This window comes from Eubalaena glacialis, chromosome X (genome assembly GCF_028564815.1).
Source record: "Eubalaena glacialis isolate mEubGla1 chromosome X, mEubGla1.1.hap2.+ XY, whole genome shotgun sequence".
NCBI classification, from domain to species: Eukaryota; Metazoa; Chordata; class Mammalia; order Artiodactyla; family Balaenidae; genus Eubalaena; species Eubalaena glacialis.
In genome coordinates this window covers 127383719-127403588 of record NC_083736.1, presented here as the reverse complement: position 1 = coordinate 127403588, position 19870 = coordinate 127383719, and the positions used below count along the sequence as shown (strand labels likewise).

Here is a 19870-nt window from a genome sequence, read left to right as displayed (position 1 = left end):
TAAGTATGCTTACTTATAGGTAGGGAGTAAGAAAAAATGGAGGAGTGAAAGCCCACCTCTAATTTATTTGTTAATGTGGTTTTTAGAACTTAACAAAAATGATTCTGAGGTTTACATACAATAATAGATGGACAAAGTTAGCTAAGCAAAGCAAAAAAAGGGACTCATATTAATATGTATTATAGAGCCACAGCAAACAGTTTAACACTGATACAGGATTAGGTAGATAAACAATTGGAACAGAATGGAGAAATCAAGAGACAGAGCTACACTTCTACGTTTACACACAGGAGTATATATGAAACTGCCCAACAAATAGGTGCAGAATGATGGATTCCTTAAGTAAATGGTATTGAAACAATTGGCTACGTGTTTGAAAAGAGAGAGATTAGGTCCCTGCCTCACACCAAATAGCAAAATAAATTTCAAGAAGATTAAAGAGACAAATGTGAAAAGGAAAATGATAAAAGAAGTATAAAAGACAAGTTGGGTAAGTATTTTTTTTATCTGATCAGGCATGGTCCTGCAACCCATGAAATAAAGGCAACATCATAAAGGAAAAAACCCTGAAAGGTGTGGCTATGTAAATATGAAAAAAAGTATGCCAAAATAATACTAATGCCCACTTCATAGCATTATTATTCCCATTTGTCAGACAAAAGAACTGAGACTCAGAAAGGTTAAATTACTACAACCCTAGTACCATGGCACCAATTTGAGGTATAGCAATATGTCTCTAAGTAAACAGCATGTCCTAATTTGCCCGTGAGTGCAGAGATCATATCTTCTCCAGGGGTCCCCAGATATCTGAATTCATGCTTCTCCTACAACTCTATAAGAGAGTTAGTTAATGACCTTAGGTCATTAGACTGAGGTCTTAATTAAAATTCCAGAAAGGTTTGCTACAGCCAAGATGTATCCCATAGAGAATCTGTGGGAAAAAGAAGCAATAAACATATGCAGTTTTTGTTGTTGGCCTAAAGATGGGTTATGACCTAAACTCAAAGCAAAAGGATTATTTCTAGTCTTGATCTTATGTTGCTGATCTCACTCATGTAGGTTAATGCTACTAATGTCATTACAAATTACAAGGAAAAAATTTAGCAGCAAAGAAATTACCCGGGACATTCTGGGAGGAAAGTTTACTTTTGTCAAGTTTAAGTGCATCATCTGATATTACTCCTTTGCAAAGACAAACAATTGAATCTCAAAGCAAAAGATTATGGCCTCGAAGAAATGACTAGGCTAACTTAAGGTGTATTCACAAAACACTTTCTTCTAAGCAGTGAAACCTGAGCAACTTGGAGATAAATACATAGAATATTATAATATTTTCTAACAAGAAAAACAAATTTGCAAGTGCAGGCTGTCTTTTTCATAAACTACAATGTCAAACTGCTTTTGAAAACTCTTAGGGGTCAGGGTCCTTCTCAGTGAAATGGCTCTGGCTTCAAGACACTTAGAAATATGAAGAATACAAGCTAGAAAGGCCTTTAAAGACCAGCTGATACAACTTTATTTTGCAAATAGAGATACTAAGGTCAAGATTTTGAAAACCAATACGAAAAAGATGAATACATCATTACAACATCATCAAAGAACATGAATAAGAAATTCCTCCAAAAATAAATAGTAATAAAAAGTAAACAAGGTCTACAAACTCCCTATTTTCTAAGTAATCCAAGCTAAAATAATAGACAATATTTAACATTTATTGAGCATTTTCTATCTGCTAGGCACTAATTGCTTATTTAATCCTCACAGTGACATATGAAATAGGTACTATTTTCATCCACATGTATACATGATCCTTGAGGTTGGCCTACTTGGCCTATGGGGAGACGGATAAGGTTGTCAGGGTCCAGTGTGGAGCTGCTCCATCACACAGTTGCTGTGCCTCTGTTCACTCTGCAAAGTATCCTGGTTTGGATACTCACCACCCTTCTCTTTCCAACCTCTAAATGTAGGAGTGTCCTATGGTTTTAAGTATCTTCATGTCCCAAATATTACCCCCCAGAGAGAACTTTCCTGAATACCCAATATAAAGCAGGTCATCCTGCTATTGTTTATCAAAGTACCATACCTATTCTTTCATAGCATTAACCACATCCTACAATTAGTCATTTGTTTAATCATTTGTTATCTGTGCCCTGTTCCTTGTTGTGTGGTGAACTCTTTTACAGGATAGAAAACATCTCAGTTACCTATCATAGCACCTATCACACACAGTGTGACAAACAATAGCAGCTTAAAATAACTCTTCTCAGATTTCAGTGCCTCCATGCTATTCAGTATGTCATGGATGGACAATAGGAGTTTGTATTTAAAAAAAAAAAAAAAAAGCATCCCAGTGATTCTGATGCAGGTGCATTGCAAATTACCCTTTGAGAAACACAGGTATAAGACATTGAATTTATTTAAATGAATACCTCTTTATTCATTCTAAATTTATTGAGGGTCTACAGTGTGCCAGACATTATGGTAGGTACTAAGCCAAAGAATCATTTGGTAAGTCCTCATGAAGGCTGGAAAAGGAAATAAATCTTACTAATACAAAGGAAGAAAACACCATAAATCACATAAAGCAGAAAAGACAATGGGATAAAGAGCCCAGAAGGACACAGAAAAGTTTTTTAAGACTTTGGTTTTACTGGTAACATAATGTCTAGTCAAAAAGTGAGAAACCGCTTTAATATTTATATTTCACAGCAGGTTTCATGGACTTTCCTAAGTAATGATTATGTCTTAGGAGGCTTTATTTGGACACTGGGCAATTATAATATCATGTGTACTTCAAAATAAATGCTTTCAAACTCTACAGGATGCAGAAAAATCATGTTGATAAAAAGCAGCTTTTAAAATGTCCTGTTTCAGTGGGTGATATCTTAGTGTCTTATCCTTTAGAATGCCCCCTCTTATTTCCTCACTCATTGGAGAGTGCAATTTTCCACACACGTGGTGTTCAATGTCTTTTTTTAGGTAAGGAAAGCTCAAGAAACTATAAAATTTATAACCAAATTAAAGCCATTAAAACAAGTGGATTTGTAACATAAAAACTGTAAGGCATCACAGTCAGAAATAAGCAATTATAGGACTTGACTTTTATCCATGGTTCCCAACATGTTCTTCCTTTGAATTCTAAATAATCTTGAGAGGTTTTTTTTATTATTATTATTTCTCATAACTTCCTCCTCTATGCAGTGCTATTTAGAGAAAAATGATAAAATTTTGAGCTATTAATATAATTTGGTCATTCATTCACTCATTCAACAAATACTCATGGAACCCCAAATATGCCCTGTCTTAGGAGCTAGGCATACAATAACAAACAAAACAGACAGAAATCCATACCCTCATGGAGTTTCCATTCAAGTGTATGGTAAGTAGGTACAGTAAGTAAAGCACAATTTGAGTGCTATGGAGAAAAGCAGGGAATGCGAGCAGTATTGCAGGTAGTAGCATTCAAATGATAAAAACGATGGTCATTTTTCTTCCAGGCACATGAACTTTGACCCATCCTCAGCCTCATCCAGCATACAGCCTGTCTTGAGTATACATGGGCCTCAAGTGAGATAAGGGGTTTAATGAAAGAAAAGCTGCTCATGAAATCTGCCCGAAGGACTACAGCAGGCTGCCTTGAAGAAGGAACTCCAGCTGAGGAAGAGTGACGGTGGGGAGTTTCTAACATTTAGTGGAGAGACCCGGGGATTGAACTTCTTGATCCATCTGTATTTTTCTAACATGAAAATCTTCAAAAGAAAAATTGAGAGAGGATTAACCAAGATGGCGGAGTAGAAGGACGTGCTCTCACTCCCTCTTGCGAGAACACCAGAATCACAACTGGCTGCTGGACAATCATCGACAGGAGGACACTGGACTTCACCAAGGAGGATACCCCACGTCCAAGGACAGAGGAGAAGCCACAGTTAGACGGTAGGAGGGGCGCAATCAGAGTAAAATCAAATCCCATAACTGCTGGGTGGGTGACTCACAGACTGGCGAGCACTTATACCACAGAAGTCCACCCACTGGAGTGAACGTTCTGAGCCCCACGTCAGGCTTCCCAACCTGGGGGTCCGGCAACGGGAGGAGGAAGTCATAGAGAATCAGACTTTGAAGCCTAGTGGTAATTGATTGCAGGACTTTGACAGGACTGGGGGAAACAGAGACCCCACTCTTGGAGGGCGTACACAAAATAGTGTGTGCATCGGGACCCAGGGGAAGGAGCAGTGACCCTGGGGGAGACTGAACCAGACATAACTGCTGGTGTTGGGGGGTCTCCTGCAGAGGCGGGGGCTGGCTCTGTTTCACCGTGGGGACAAGGACACTGGCAGCGGAGGTTCTGGGAAGTACTCCTTGGCGTGAGCCCTCCCAGAGTCTGCCATTAGCCCCACCAAAGAGCCCAGGTAGGCTCCAGTGTTGGGTTGCCTCAGGCAAAACAACCAACAGGGAGGGAACCCAGCCCCACCCATCAACAGTCAAGTGGATTAAAGTTTTACAGAGCTCTGACCGCCACAGCAACAGTCAGCTCTACCCACCTCCAGAGCCTCCCATCAAGCCTCTTAGATAGCCTCAACCACCAGAGGGCAGACAGCAGAAGCAAGAAAAACTACAGTCCTGCAGCCTGTGGAACAGAAACCAAATTTACAGAAAGATAGACAAGATGAAAAGGCAGAGGGCTATATACCAGATGAAGCAACAAGAAAAAACCCCAGAAAAACAACTAAATGAAGTGGAGATAGGCAACCTTCCAGAAAAAGAATTCAGAATAATGATAGTGAAGATGATCCACGACCTTGGAATAAGAATGGAGGCAAAGATTGAGAAGATGCAAGAAATGATTAACAAACACCTAGAAGAATTAAAGAACAAACAAACAGAGATGACCAATACAATAACTGAAATGAAAACTACACTAGAAGGAATCAATAGCAGAATAACTGAGGCAGAAGAACGGATAAGTGACCTGGAAGACAGAATGGTGGAATTCACTGCTGCAGAACAGACTAAAGAAAAAAGAATGAAAAGAAATGAAGACAGCCTAAGAGACCTCTGGGACAACATTAAACGCAACAACATTCGTATTATAGGGGTCCCAGAAGGAGAAGAGAGAGAGAAAGGACCAGAGAAAATATTTGAAGAGATTATAGTCGAAAACTTCCCTAACATGGGAAAGGAAATAGCCACCCAAGTCCAGGAAGCGCAGAGAGTCCCATACAGGATAAACCCAAGGAGAAGCACGCCGAGACACATAGTAATCAAAGTGGCAAAAATTAAAGACAAAGAAAAATTATTGAAAGCAGCAAGGGAAAAACGACAAATAACATACAAGGGAACTCCCATAAGGTTAACAGCTGATTTCTCAGCAGAAACTCTACAAGCCAGAAGGGAGTGGCATGATATACTTAAAGTGATGAAAGGGAAGAACCTACAACCAAGATTACTCTACCCGGCAAGGATCTCATTTAGATTTGATGGAGAAATCAAAAGCTTTACAGACAAGCAAAAGCTAAGAGAATTCAGCACCACCAAACCAGCTCTACAACAAATGTTAAAGGAACTTCTCTAAGTGGGGAACACAAGAGAAGAAAAGGACCTACAAAAACAAACCCAAAACAATTAAGAAAATGGTCATAGGAACATACATATCGATAATTACCTTAAACGTGAATGGATTAAATGCTCCAGCCAAAAGACACAGGCTTGCTGAATGGATACAAAAACAAGACCCATATATATGCTGTCTACAAGAGACCCACTTTAGACCTAGGGACACATACAGACTGAAAGTGAGGGGATGGAAAAAGATATTCCATGCAAATGGAAATCAAAAGAAAGCTGGAGTAGCTATACTCATATCAGATAAAATAGACTTTAAAATAAAGAATGTTACAAGAGACAAGGAAGGACACTACATAATGATCAAGGGATCAATCCAAGAAGAAGATATAACAATTATAAATATATATGCACCCAACATAGGAGCACCTCATTACATAAGGCAATTGCTAACAGCTATAAAAGAGGAAATTGATAGTAACACAATAATAGTGGGGGACTTTAACACCTCACTTACACCAATGGACAGATCATCCAAAATGAAAATAAATAAGGAAACAGAAGCTTTAAATGACACAATAGACCAGATAGATTTAATTGATATTTATAGGACATTCCATCCAAAAACAGCAGATTACACGTTCTTCTCAAGTGCGCACGGAACATTCTCCAGGATAGATCACATCTTGGGTCACAAATCAAGCCTCAGTAAATTCAAGAAAATTGAAATCATATCAAGCATCTTTTCTGACCACAACGCTATGAGATTAGAAATGAATTACAGGGGAAAAAGCGTAAAAAACACAAACACATGGAGGCTAAACAATACGTTACTAAATAACCAAGAGATTACTGAAGAAATCAAAGAGGAAATCAAAAAATACCTAGAGACAAATGACAATGAAAACACGACAACCCAAAACCTATGGGATGCTGCAAAAGCAGTTCTAAGAGGGAAGTTTATAGCTATACAAGCCTATCTAAAGAAACAAGAAAAATCTCAAGTAAACAATCTAACCTTACACCTAAAGAAACTAGAGAAAGAAGAACAAACAAAACCCAAAGTTAGCAGAAGGAAAGAAATCATAAAGATCAGAGCGGAAATAAATGAAATAGAAACAAAGAAAACAATAGCAAAGATCAATAAAACTAAAAGCTGGTTCTTTGAGAAGATAAACAAAATTGATAAGCCATTAGCCAGACTCATCAAGAAAAAGAGGGAGAGGACTCAAATCAATAAAATCAGAAATGAAAAAGGAGAAGTTACAACAGACACCGCAGAAATACAAAGCATCCTAAGAGACTACTACAAGCAACTTTATGCCAATAAAATGGACAACCTGGAAGAAATGGACAAATTCTTAGAAAGGTATAACCTTCCAAGACTGAACCAGGAAGAAGCAGAAAATATGAACAGACCAATCACAAGTAATGAAATTGAAACTGTGATTAAAAATCTTCCAACAAACAAAAGTCCAGGACCAGATGGCTTCACAGGTGAATTCTATCAAACATTTAGAGAAGAGCTAACACCTATCCTTCTCAAACTCTTCCAAAAAATTGCAGAGGAAGGAACACTCCCAAACTCATTCTATGAGGCCACCATCACCCTGATACCAAAACCAGACAAAGACACTACAAAAAAAGAAAATTACAGACCAATATCACTGATGAATATAGATGCAAAAATCCTCAACAAAATACTAGCAAACAGAATCCAACAACACATTAAAAGGATCATACACCACGATCAAGTGGGATTTATCCCAGGGATGCAAGGTTTCTTCAATATACGCAAATCAATCAATGTGATACACCATATTAACAAATTGAAGAATAAAAACCATATGATCATCTCAATAGATGCAGAAAAAGCTTTTGACAAAATTCAACACCCATTTATGATAAAAACTCTCCAGAAAGTGGGCATAGAGGGAACCTACCTCAACATAATAAAGGCCATATATGACAAACCCACAGCAAACATCATTCTCAACGGTGAAAAACTGAAAGCATTTCCTCTAAGATCAGGAACGAGACAAGGATGTCCACTCTCACCACTATTATTCAACATAGTTCTGGAAGTCCTAGCCACGGCAATCAGAGAAGAAAAAGAAATAAAAGGAATACAAATTGGAAAAGAAGAAGTAAAACTGTCACTGTTTGCAGATGACATGATACTATACATAGAGAATCCTAAAACTGCCACCAGAAAACTGCTAGAGCTAATTAATGAATATGGTAAAGTTGCAGGATACAAAATTAATGCACAGAAATCTCTTGCATTCCTATACACTAATGGTGAAAAATCTGAAAGAGAAATTATGGAAACACTCCCATTTACCATTGCAACAAAAAGAATAAAATACCTAGGAATAAACCTACCTAGGGAGACAAAAGACCTGCATGCAGAAAACTATAAGACACTGATGAAAGAAATTAAAGATGATACCAACAGATGGAGAGATATACCATGTTCTTGGATTGGAAGAATCAACATTGTGAAAATGACTATACTACCCAAAGCAATCTACAGATTCAATGCAATCCTTATCAAATTACCAATGGCATTTTTTACGGAGCTAGAAAAAATCATCTTAAAATTTGTATGGAGACACAAAAGACCCCGAATAGCCAAAGCAGTCTTGAGGGAAAAAAACGGAGCTGGAGGAATCAGACTCCCTGACTTCAGACTATACTACAAAGCTACAGTAATCAAGACAATATGGTACTGGCACAAAAACAGAAACATAGATCAATGGAACAAGATAGAAAGCCCAGAGATAAACCCACGCACCTATGGTCAACTAATCTATGACAAAGGAGGCAAAGATATACGATGGAGAAAAGACAGTCTCTTCAATAAGTGGTGCTGGGAAAACTGGACAGCTACATGTAAAAGAATGAAATTAGAATACTCCCTAACACCATACACAAAAATAAACTCAAAATGGATTACAGACCTAAATGTAAGACTGGACACCATAAAACTCTTAGAGGAAAACATAGGAAGAACACTCTTTGACATAAATCACAGCAAGATCTTTTTTGATCCACCTCCTAGAGTAATGGAAATAAAAACAAAAATAAACAAATGGGACCTAATGAAACTTCAAAGCTTTTGCACAGCAAAGGAAACCATAAACAAGACGAAAAGACAACCCTCAGAATGGGAGAAAATATTTGCAAACGAATCAACGGACAAAGGATTAATCTCCAAAATATATAAACAGCTCATTCAGCTCAATATTAAAGAAACAAACACCCCAATCCAAAAATGGGCAGAAGACCTAAATAGACATTTCTCCAAAGAAGACATACAGACGGCCACGAAGCACATGAAAAGATGCTCAACATCACTAATTATTAGAGAAATGCAAATCAAAACTACAATGAGGTATCACCTCACACCAGTTAGAATGGGCATCATCAGAAAATCTACCAACAACAAATGCTGGAGAGGGTGTGGAGAAAAGGGAACCCTCTTGCACTGTTGGTGGGAATGCAAATTGATACAGCCACTATGGAGAACAATATGGAGGTTCCTTAAAAAACTAAAAATAGAATTACCATATGACCCAGCAATCCCACTACTGGGCATATACCCAGAGAAGACCGTAATTCAAAAAGACACATGCACCCGAATGTTCATTGCAGCACTATTTACAATAGCCAGGTCATGGAAGCAACCTAAATGCCCGTCAACAGACGAATGGATAAAGAAGTTGTGGTACATATATACAATGGAATATTACTCAGCCATAAAAAGGAACGAAATTGAGTCATTTGTTGAGACGTGGATGGATCTAGAGACTGTCATACAGAGTGAAGTAAGTCAGAAAGAGAAAAACAAATATCGTATATTAACGCATGTATGTGGAACCTAGAAAAATGGTACAGATGAGCCGGTTTGCAGGGCAGAAGATGAGACACAGATGTAGAGAACAGACATATGGACACCAAGGGGGGAAAACTGCGGTGGGGTGGGGATAGTGGTGTGCAGAATTGGGCGATTGGGATTGACATGTATACACTGATGTGTATAAAATGGATGACTAATAAGAACCTGCAGTATAAACAAACAAACAAAACAACTAATACTAAACTTTCATTCGGTTATTTGTATGGAAATATGTTAATATAAATGTTTCAGACATTACATGAAATTTCTAAAAATCTTATATGTTCTGGTATAATGTTATAAGTCATAACCCTAGTTATTACTTTAAAATGTATATCTCAGAAATAACTAATTTTCTTGTCAACTGCATTATTATGAACTTTCATCAAATCTTTAACCGTGGTCATTTTTAAGTCTTTTGTCATTTACAGACAGTTCTGGGTGTACTCTGATGCTTTTGTAAATATGTTCCTATAAAAGGGTTTCATCTTCAGGAAATTCATGGAAAAGACTCTGACAAGTACAGGTTTCTGGTACCTGACTGTACTGCTGAACTGAATGAATAAGCATTTTCAGAACTCTAATGAAAAACTGAGGAGCTCATAAAAGTGCTAACAAAAGATCAAGATGAAAAAAAAAATTAATTACATGGGACTGAGTGAACTGATGAGGATGAGTATAATTTTTGTGACTTTCTGGTTGAATTTAAAAAAAGAAAAAATCCCACAAGAACTCAGAGGCAAAGAATATACAAATCAATTTTCACTGCAAAGTAAAGGAGCTGTTACAGTGGAGGATTACTGGACTGAATGTCAATATTATGACATAGTATGAGTGTGTTTCATGTTTGGTAATTGCAATCATTGTTGCTTTTGTTGTGGTCATCCATGTACAATGCTTGGTGTCAGTCTATTTATCTCTTGTAAAAATAAAATACAGTGTGTGTGGAAAAAAACAAAACAAAACAAAACAAAAAAAAAACGATGGTCAGGGGAGACAAAACTGAGAGGTGACATTCGAGCAGATTCTTGAAAGAGGTTAGGGAGAGACATGCAGATGTCTGGGCAAGGGCCATTCCAGGCAAAATGAAGCAAATGCGAACACATCCTGGTGGGAGCATGTTTGGCAAATTCAAGGAAAAGCAAGGAGATCAATCTAAGTGTGGTAGTGGGCCAAGGGGAGAGTCATAGGAGAAGTCAGGGAGGTGGGCAGGAGTAGATCATGAGGACCTTATGGTAAAGCTTTTACCCTGGTGGAGAGAGGAATCACTGGTTTTGAATAGGGAAATAACATACTCCTTTAGAAATATCACTGTGGCTGCTGTGTGGAGAACAGAGTGCAGACAATCAAATGTGGAAGCAGGGAGTCAAGTTAAGAAGATATTGCTATAATCCAGGCTAGAAATTGTATCTTGGACCAGGGTGGTAGTAATGGGAGTGATGAATAATGAATGCATACAGAGTCTAAGGACTGATCCCTAGAGTGGTTCAAAGTTCAGAATTGGGAAAGTGGAGGAGGGGTTCATCAAAGGACACTGAGAAGGAGAAACCAGTGAGGTATGAGGAAAATCAAGAGATTACAATATCCTTGAAACAAAGTGAAGATACTGTATCAAGGAGGAGGAAGTGATTAACTATATCAAATACTGCTTGTAAGTCAAGTTACATGAAGACTGAGAATGGGCTTTAAGATATAGCAACATGGATGTGATTGGTAACTGTATTAGGCTGCTAGCGCTGCCATAACAAAATACCACAGACTGGGTGGCTTAAACAACAGAGATTTATTTGCTCACAGTTCTGGAGGCTACAGTCCATGATCAAGGTGCTGGCAGGTTTGGTTTCTTCTGAGGCCTCTCTCCTTGGCTTGCAGACTCTTGCTGTGTCCTCACACGGCCTTTCCTCTGTGAGCACGTGACCCTGGTGTCTCTCTCTGTGTCCTAATCTCCTTTTCTCATAAGGACGCCAGTCCTATTGGATTAGGGCCCACCCTAATGAACTCATTTTAATTTAATCACCTCTGTAAAGCCCCTATCTCCAAATAAGGGCACATTCTGAGGTGCTGGGGTTTAGGACTTCAACATATGAATTTGGGGAGACAATTCAGTCCACAACAGCAACCTTTATAAAAGCAATTGTGTACAGAAAGCCTTAAGAACAAGTGGAGAAGAATAGAAGACAGCAAGTGTAGACTACTCTTTAAAGGGCTCTTGCTATAAAGGGGAAGGAGAAGTGGGGCAACAGCCAGAGAGGGAAATGAAATCAAGAGAGCTATTTTGTTTTGTTCTATTAGAATGGGAGAAACATTAGTAGGTTATGTTTATGAGAAAGATCCAGGGAAAAAACAATGATATAGGAAAGGAAGAAGAGAATTGCAAGAGGGATATCCTGGAGTTGGTGAGCAGGGGTGGGATTAAGTGCAATGGCTTTAGCTGTTCACCCATAGGAACAGGAATGAAGGCTGAGTGTATGGGCACAGAAGCTGGTTGATGGGAAAATGTGGTGATAGTAGCTTGAGGAAAATTTCTTTTGATTATCTTATCTCTATTTTCTCAGTTAAACAGGAAGCAAGTGGAGGGAGTGGACATTTCATTTTTGTAAAGGGAGAAGGCACGAAATAGTCATCTAGAGTGTTAATGGAACTGGCAAATATAGCATAATTGCCAGGCAGCTTTAAGGATCCACTTGAAGCTGGTGATCTTGAGTTTAAACTGAGACCACTTAGCAAGACTGCATGAGTTTCTCCAACCATGTTTGATTTAACCAGGCTTGGGATTTTGTCAAATGAGTATGATTAACAAGAGAGAGGCAACATAGTTGAAGGTAATAATGGACCGTGGACACTAAGACACTAAGCCCAATGTGGATGGAAGTGAGAATATGTTCATGGCAGCAGTGGGGTGGGAGGTCCCAGTGGGATAAGATAGTTGTTGTTATCAGGATATCAGAGGGAGCGAGTTGGTGGTCAAGTCGGATGCTTGACACTGACGTTATGGAGGGGTTGCAGTTATTGCTAATAACAAGATAAGATATGGCCATGGGAACAAGTAGCAAAGTTGGTAAAGAAAATAAAACTGAAGAACAGGTCATGAAACTGAGAGGCCAGGTTGTGGGAAAGATCACATACGTGAATACTGAAATCACCAAGGATTAAAACAATTGACAGGCGTGATAGTGTGCGATGAGGTAAAATGTCTTTAATGACTGAGAGGAGTAAACTGGAAGTCGGTAGATGACTATAATATAGAGGAGTGTATTAGCCAGGGTTCTCCAGAGAAATAGAACCAGTAGGATTTAAAGAGATTTATTATAAGGAATTGGATCACAAGATTATGAGGCTAACAAGTACCAAGACTTGGAGTCAGCAAGCTAGGGACCCAGGAGAGCCAATGGTGTAGTTCCAGTCTCAGTTTGGAGGCCTGAGAACCAGAAGATCTGATGATATGATTTTCAGTTCAAGTCCAAAGGCAGGGGGAAAAACAAACAAACAAACAAACAAACAAAAAAACAATGTCCCAGCTCAAAGGCAGTTATGCAGGAGGAATTCCCTCTTATTTGAGGAAAGTCAGCTTTTTGTTCTATCCAGGCCTTCAACTGATTGGATGAGACCCACCCAGATTAGGGAGAGCAATCTGCTTTACTCAGTCTATCAATTTTAATGTTAAACTCATCTAAAAGCACCTTCACAGACATAGCCAGAATAATGTTTGAACAAATATCTGGCATCCTGTGACCCAGTCAAATTAACACATAAAATTAACCATCACAAGGTATAACAGGAGATATCTAATACAATGACATAAAATTCTAAGCTGGGAGGAGGAGGAAGAGAGAATAGTCTGTCATCAGCAAGGAGAAGCAATAAAAATACCTATCCTAACTCCAGGATCAATAGTAATTGGGGTGTGTTAGAGAAAAAAAAAACCTACCATTTAAAAAGGCTACAGTGAGAGTCATTAGGGTAGGGCCAGATTTCATTTAGAAAAAGGAGGCAAAGGAAATATTAAGAGAAGTTACTGAAAATAAATAGGACTTTGCTGAACACTGACTCTGATTTCTAGAGTGCAAAGTAGATGGTTTTCAAGAGTTGAGAAATAGGTTTAAAAAAAAAAGATGTACAAGGCAAATATGGAGATAGGGAGACCTGGGATACCTGTGGACCTGACATACAAAAGATAGAAGAACAAGATGAGATTAGTCCTAATGGCTCCAAATGAAAATAGTGGAGGGGCTCTGATCACTGCTGGCCAGAGAGGACGGGTGGTGGTTTTGTCTGAGAGCAGGGCTGTTTGGTTTTATTCTGCTCTTCATATTTTTCCCCCAGTATAGGGATTTCATCCCCTAATATTTATTTTTTTGCTGTGGATTTTTATGAAAAAAATCCAGCATCTGATAAACTGTTATAATAGGCTCTTGCTTTACTCAATAAACTGTCATGCTGCTTAGAACATAATTTCCTTGAGGACAGAGTCTACACGGTGAACATTCACTTTAAAACTAGTTTATCCTATAGAATCTCTTAACTTTTCTATCAATGATTTTATGTTGGCTGGTTTGTGCCAATGGGGATAACCTGTTACACTGCTTCAATGTACCCCTTGTCTATTCAACTTATCATTAGACCTATCCATCTCTTCAGGCCTTTGAGAGAGCTCCAACAATTCCAGCTCCTCCAGGAAGCCACAACTGGGAAAAGGAAGGCAAATATCCTGGTCCAACTCAGTCTGACCACAGAAATCCATTACCCACAGGCTGAATGGTACCCCCCGCAAATTGATGCCTATATTCTAATTCCTGGAAACTGTGAACATTACTTTATTTGTGAAAGAGGTATTTGCAGATGTAATCAAGTTAAGGGTCTTGAGATGAGGAGATCATTCTGGCTTACGGGGGCTATCCCTAAATCCAATGACAAGTGTCCTTATAAGAGTGAGGCTGAGGGAGATTTGACAGACAGAAGAGGAGGAGGCAGAATGACTATAGAGGCAGCAATTAGAGTGATACAAGCCACTATAAGCTGGAAAAGAGAAAAACAACAGACTCTCTCCTTGAGCCTCTGATGAGAGTGCAGCCCTGCATACACCTTAATTTCAGACATCTGGACTCAAAAACTGTGAGGGAACAAATTTACACTATTTTAAGTCACCAAGTTTGTAGTAATTTGTTTCAATAGCCACAAGAAACTTAGACACTCACCCTTCAAATGTCACCCCTCTCTTAAATATACTCACTCCTCTATTATATGTTTATTTGATGCATATGATTATTCAAACAGAATCATGGTGTGGTGGTGCCTTTGGGATCACGTAGAGCTGAGTTTGAATCCTGGCTCATAAAATTTGGGCAAGATTTTATATCTCACTGAACCTCAATTTCCTGTTAAATAAGAATAAAATTATTTTGAAAAATCATGATAAAGGTTAGAGATCATATGTTATGCATAATGTACACATTCAGAAACGTTATTATATTCAGTACTCCATGGGACCACATTAGTGATGTGTAACACTAAAATGTCCAAGGGATTGATAACCGTATCTACATAAGCAAGTCCACCCAAGACCCAGGACACATCTCCCCTTCTTGCAAACTGCTTCCATCTACACTCTCCTTTATCAATATTTCTTAACAAGAGCAAGAACCCAGAGATTCTAAATTCTAATCTTAATTTTGAGGCATGCTTGTGAGGGTAATTCTGGGAACTTCCAATGGTCTTTATCTTCCTCAATTTCAGTGTCTCCAAAAAGACTTACTATGCCTCCTGAGATACACAAAGATCTATAAACAAATAAAAGGGGCTTCCCTGGTGGCACAGTGGTTGAGAGTCTGCCAGCGGATGCTGGGGACGCGGGTTCGAGCCCTGGTCTGGGAGGATCCCGTGTGCCGCGGAGTGGCTGGGCCCGTGTGCCACAATTGCTGAGCCTGTGCATCTGGAGCCTATGCTCCGCAACAAGAGAGGCCACGATAGTGAGAGGCCCGTGCACCGCGATGAGGAGTGGCCCCCACTTGCCGCAACTGGAGAAGGCCCTCGCACAGAAACGAAGACCCAACACAGCCATAAATTAAAAATAAATAAATAAATAAACAAATAAAAGACCGTAAACATTTTCATCCTTGATGCGAACTGTGTCATCATAGGGCCATTAACAGCATTGACACTGGACCTCCATTCAGTTACTTTTTGCAGAAAAGAATCATGTATCCCAGGGATTTAAAAGCTACTTCAGCAGCAGTCAAATCATTGTGTCAGCAAAACCAAGGCCATATATTTTATGTCTTCTTTCCAGAGGTATCTCTGCAAGAGAAATTCTCCCATAGTGTATAGTCTGATGTACAGCCAGAAATAAAATGGGTTTCAGTATATTGTTGTCTTTTTCAAGTACATCTGTAGGTATTTTTAAAGTATCGAACTCATAATTGACAATGGCCTACCAGTCAATGATTTTGAGGAGTTTACTTACATCCTATGAGCATTTTTCAAATTCTATCTAGCAATGCCTTGATAAAAGAAGATATCAAGATATTATTCTGAGATGATTACCATGGAGGAAATTTTCCATCTTTATGTTAGCTTCAGAACTACATGTCCGTGAAACTGTCTTTCTCAGAGTCAGGGCTCTGGTATTGGTATTATTAGAGAAAGGGCAAAGTAAAGCTCAATAAATAGATACTCTCTTCCCCCTTCTCTCTTTAACTCCTAAAAATGTGTTGACTGCCCTGCAACTGATCAAAAGATTTCCCTCAGGTTTTCTGGAATAATCCAATTTAAGTGCTAAAGGAGTATAAGGAAAGGGCAAGATTGAGTCTGTTGTGTGTATGTATGTGTTCAAGGGAAGTAGGCTGAGACCTACTTCATTGAGGAAGTAAACATTTGAGCCAAAGGACCAACTGCCATAGAGCAAAATGTCATGCAAATGCTAGATATTGAATAAATATTTCTATCACAATTTCCAACTGGAAATTTAAAAATTACTACCAATGATGTTTATGTTTTCCATGTGCAATTCTGCTAAAAGAAAGTTTGGAAATGATCAAAAATTAATATACAATGCTTAAAAGACAAGAACACTTAAAGTATTCTCTCAAATTCCATTGAGTCATTCGTATGTATGAGGGTAGCTACCGTCCCAGAGGCAGTTATACCAAGCTCACCACAGAGTGGAATGTTGCATCCAGAATTCTTTTTATTGCACCTTTAGTAATTTTTGCCCTAAATATGTATAGGCTGAGTGTACTCACACAAACTACTTTAACTGCTCCATGGCTGACTGAAAAGGGGGGAAGTATACAAAAAAAGAAAAGGACTTGGAAATAAGGAGGCATATAAGAAGAAAAGCAACTTCACAATAGTCAACTACTGCATGTAGATAAACACGGCTCCTGTGTTGATATTTTTAAAAACCCATTATCTTTTTTTCTCCAAAAGTGTCCTTTAACCTCAAACTTAAATCAGTGACATTTCCTATTTCCCCAGGGTGGCAACATGAATCCAGTGTTTTCAATGATAATGAATTTTTTTTTCAAATACACTTATATCTCCAACAGAGCATAAGACTTTAATGTTACCATTGACAATAAAGTGATACGGAAAGCGGAAGCTGTGTACATCATTAGTAAACCTCAGAAACTTTTCTACTCCCAGTTGTCCTTGCTTACTATTTTTCCTCGGTAAATTAAATAAGGAGATAACAATGGCTCATAAAGTGCTGAAAACACTTTACAAAAAGAGCTCCATGTCATCTTTCTTTTTCAGAAAGGCTTACTTTCTTTCTTAGGGCATGCTCATTGCAGTCTCCCTCTTTGTTGTATTTATTAAGGTAATGATGCCTGAATTTTCTGATTTCCCCCAGCCTCTGATTATCTCATGCACCAACCTCTTTCACAATGCTTGTTTAAAGTCACTCATTCATTCACTCATCCATTTATACAACAAATATTTGCTAGCGCATACTAGGTGCTCAAGACTGTTCTAGGTACTAGTGATACAGTGGAGAATGAGACAAGCAAGAACCACGCATGACCTCACAGAGCTTTCATTCTAAGAGGAGACGATAAAAAAATTACATAAGTGATTCTTTTACAAATGCTCCAAGGGAGAAGTACAGCATAGTGAGAGTTTATAAGAGTAAACTGGTGTTGTTCAGGAAGCGGAGGCATTAGCCAGATAAGGCCACTCTGGGAAAATTACATTTAAGGTAAGATCAGAAGATTGTTGGAGTTAGCTAGATAAAGAGACGTGGGAAAAATTGTCCAAGGAAGAGAAACAGCACGTGGATGTCCTTCTGGAAGGAAAAATTTTGGCAGTCCTGAAATTAAAGAAAGTCATTCAAGCTGGAGCTCAGAGTGAAGAATAGAAAGGGAAAGATGAATTAAGAGAGGAGAGGTGGGGGAGAGTGCAAGCAGATTGTACACAGCCATGGCAAAGAGTTTGGATTTGACACAATACTCAAGGCACCCCTAGAATTAGATAAAATAAAGACAGTTGGGCTAACTAACTTGCTAGAACTCTTTGTACCCATTGATCTGAAGATAAATGCACATCAAAATGAAAATGCTTCGTATTGCCAAAATGTGTATGTTTATATCGATATACTATTGAGTTTATCGATTATAACATATTGCGTTATATTATTTTACACTTATATTTTCCCATTCCTAGCCACTTTAATACAAGTACTCGTTTAAGGTACAAGAGATGATGCACCATGCTCATCCCTGGAATTTCGATACATTGTAGAAAGTATGTGACATCACATTAAATCTGTTCTTACAGATATTTGGAATTTTTGTTTGCTTTAGTTTTTCTTTTTAATAGGCCTATCTTCAAAATGGCTGATAACTTAAAGCCAATCTAATCTCTACATTAGGTAGGTACGTAAATGGAGGATATACTATAAATGAAAGCATGTTCCACAAATCCTAACTACTCTGTATGCCAAAAGCCTATTTGAATTTTATGAATCAATGGTTAAGGTAGTCTTATCCCATGATGTCCTCTAAAGGATATGTGTGTTGGGGTGAGAGAGAGAGAGAGAGCAAGTGATTATCTAAATGGACATACACATATTACTGCCTTCCGTCACCAAGGATTCTACTTGCAGTGAGAACCGGTAGTGTCACAGTATGACAAAAATAGATTCAAAACCAAAATTTTTTTTCCCTACTGAACATACATGTAAATTAATTGTGAATTAAAATGTTTGGCCAACTATTGACATAAAGACAGTGAACTGCATTGCAGGGAAGCACTATGGAATGAACAGAGTATACTATGAAAGCAGTAGATCTAGTTTAAGTTCTTCTATTGCTCCTCACTAAATGTGTGGATTGGGCAAGCCGCTTAATCCTTCTGCGCCTCAGTTTTCTAATCCATAAAATGAATATAACATATTCAGAAATTTGAAGTGAAGGTCAAACTATATAATATAAAAGTACTTATTAAATATTTTATTAAACTATTAACTATTATCAAATATTAACTATAATTAACTATTACACTTATAATAAACTATTTATTAAACAGAGTACTTTCATATATCACTTATTTTTTGCCACTGGAGAATTCTGATGCACTAACTTTGCAGTGACTAATTCGTTCAAATAGATTTTTAATTGAAACTGTATATGAATATCTTACTGTTACTTAAATTGTTCCAGAGTGTAGTAAAAGGAAAACTTTCACTTTGTTAATGAAGTATAATATTGATACATAAACCTGATAAAAACACAAATAGGAAAACTACAGACCAAACTCATGAATATCAATGAAAGATTTTGAATTATATTAGCAAGCAGATTCCAACTACACATTAAAAATAAAGAGATATGGGAATTCCCTGGCAGTCCAGTGGTTTGGACTTGGTCCTTACATTGCCAGGGGCCCAGGTTCAATCCCTGGTCAGGGAACTAAGATCCCACAAGCAGCATGGTGCAGCCAAAAATTTAAAAATAAAAATAAATAAATGAATAAAAATAAAGAGATATTATGACCAAATGGGATTTGTTCCAGAAATGCAGGGATGGTTTTATATTAAAAAATTCATTATCCACCATTTTAATAAATCTAAGTAAACAAAAACAAGATATTCTCCATAGATACTGAAAACAGGCTGTACAAAATTTAGCACTGTTATGTAACTCTCTCTCTCCCACTCTCTCTCACACATACACACACACACACACACACACACAACACAAATATATATGTTTTTATATATATGTGGATACTGAAACATTTAGGAACATTGTCACTAAGGAGAAGAACAAGGGAAGGATTTCCACTACCTTCAGTACAATTTCATGACAAGAGAAAATGATTGGAGGTATGAGAATTGGAAAAGAAGTTTTGCACATAATATAATATCTGGAAAACACAAAGAAAATCCACAGATAGACACAAGGTCACATGGAA

At 38.0% G+C, this 19870-nt stretch overlaps 1 non-coding gene across 1 annotated transcript; it reads left to right on the top strand.

Moving 5' to 3' along the window:
• Positions 1 to 19292: 19292 nt before the first annotated feature.
• Positions 19293 to 19365, top strand: TRNAV-UAC (transfer RNA valine (anticodon UAC)). Its single transcript has one exon. It is a non-coding gene; the product is annotated as a tRNA-Val (tRNA).
• Positions 19366 to 19870: the final 505 nt, after the last annotated feature.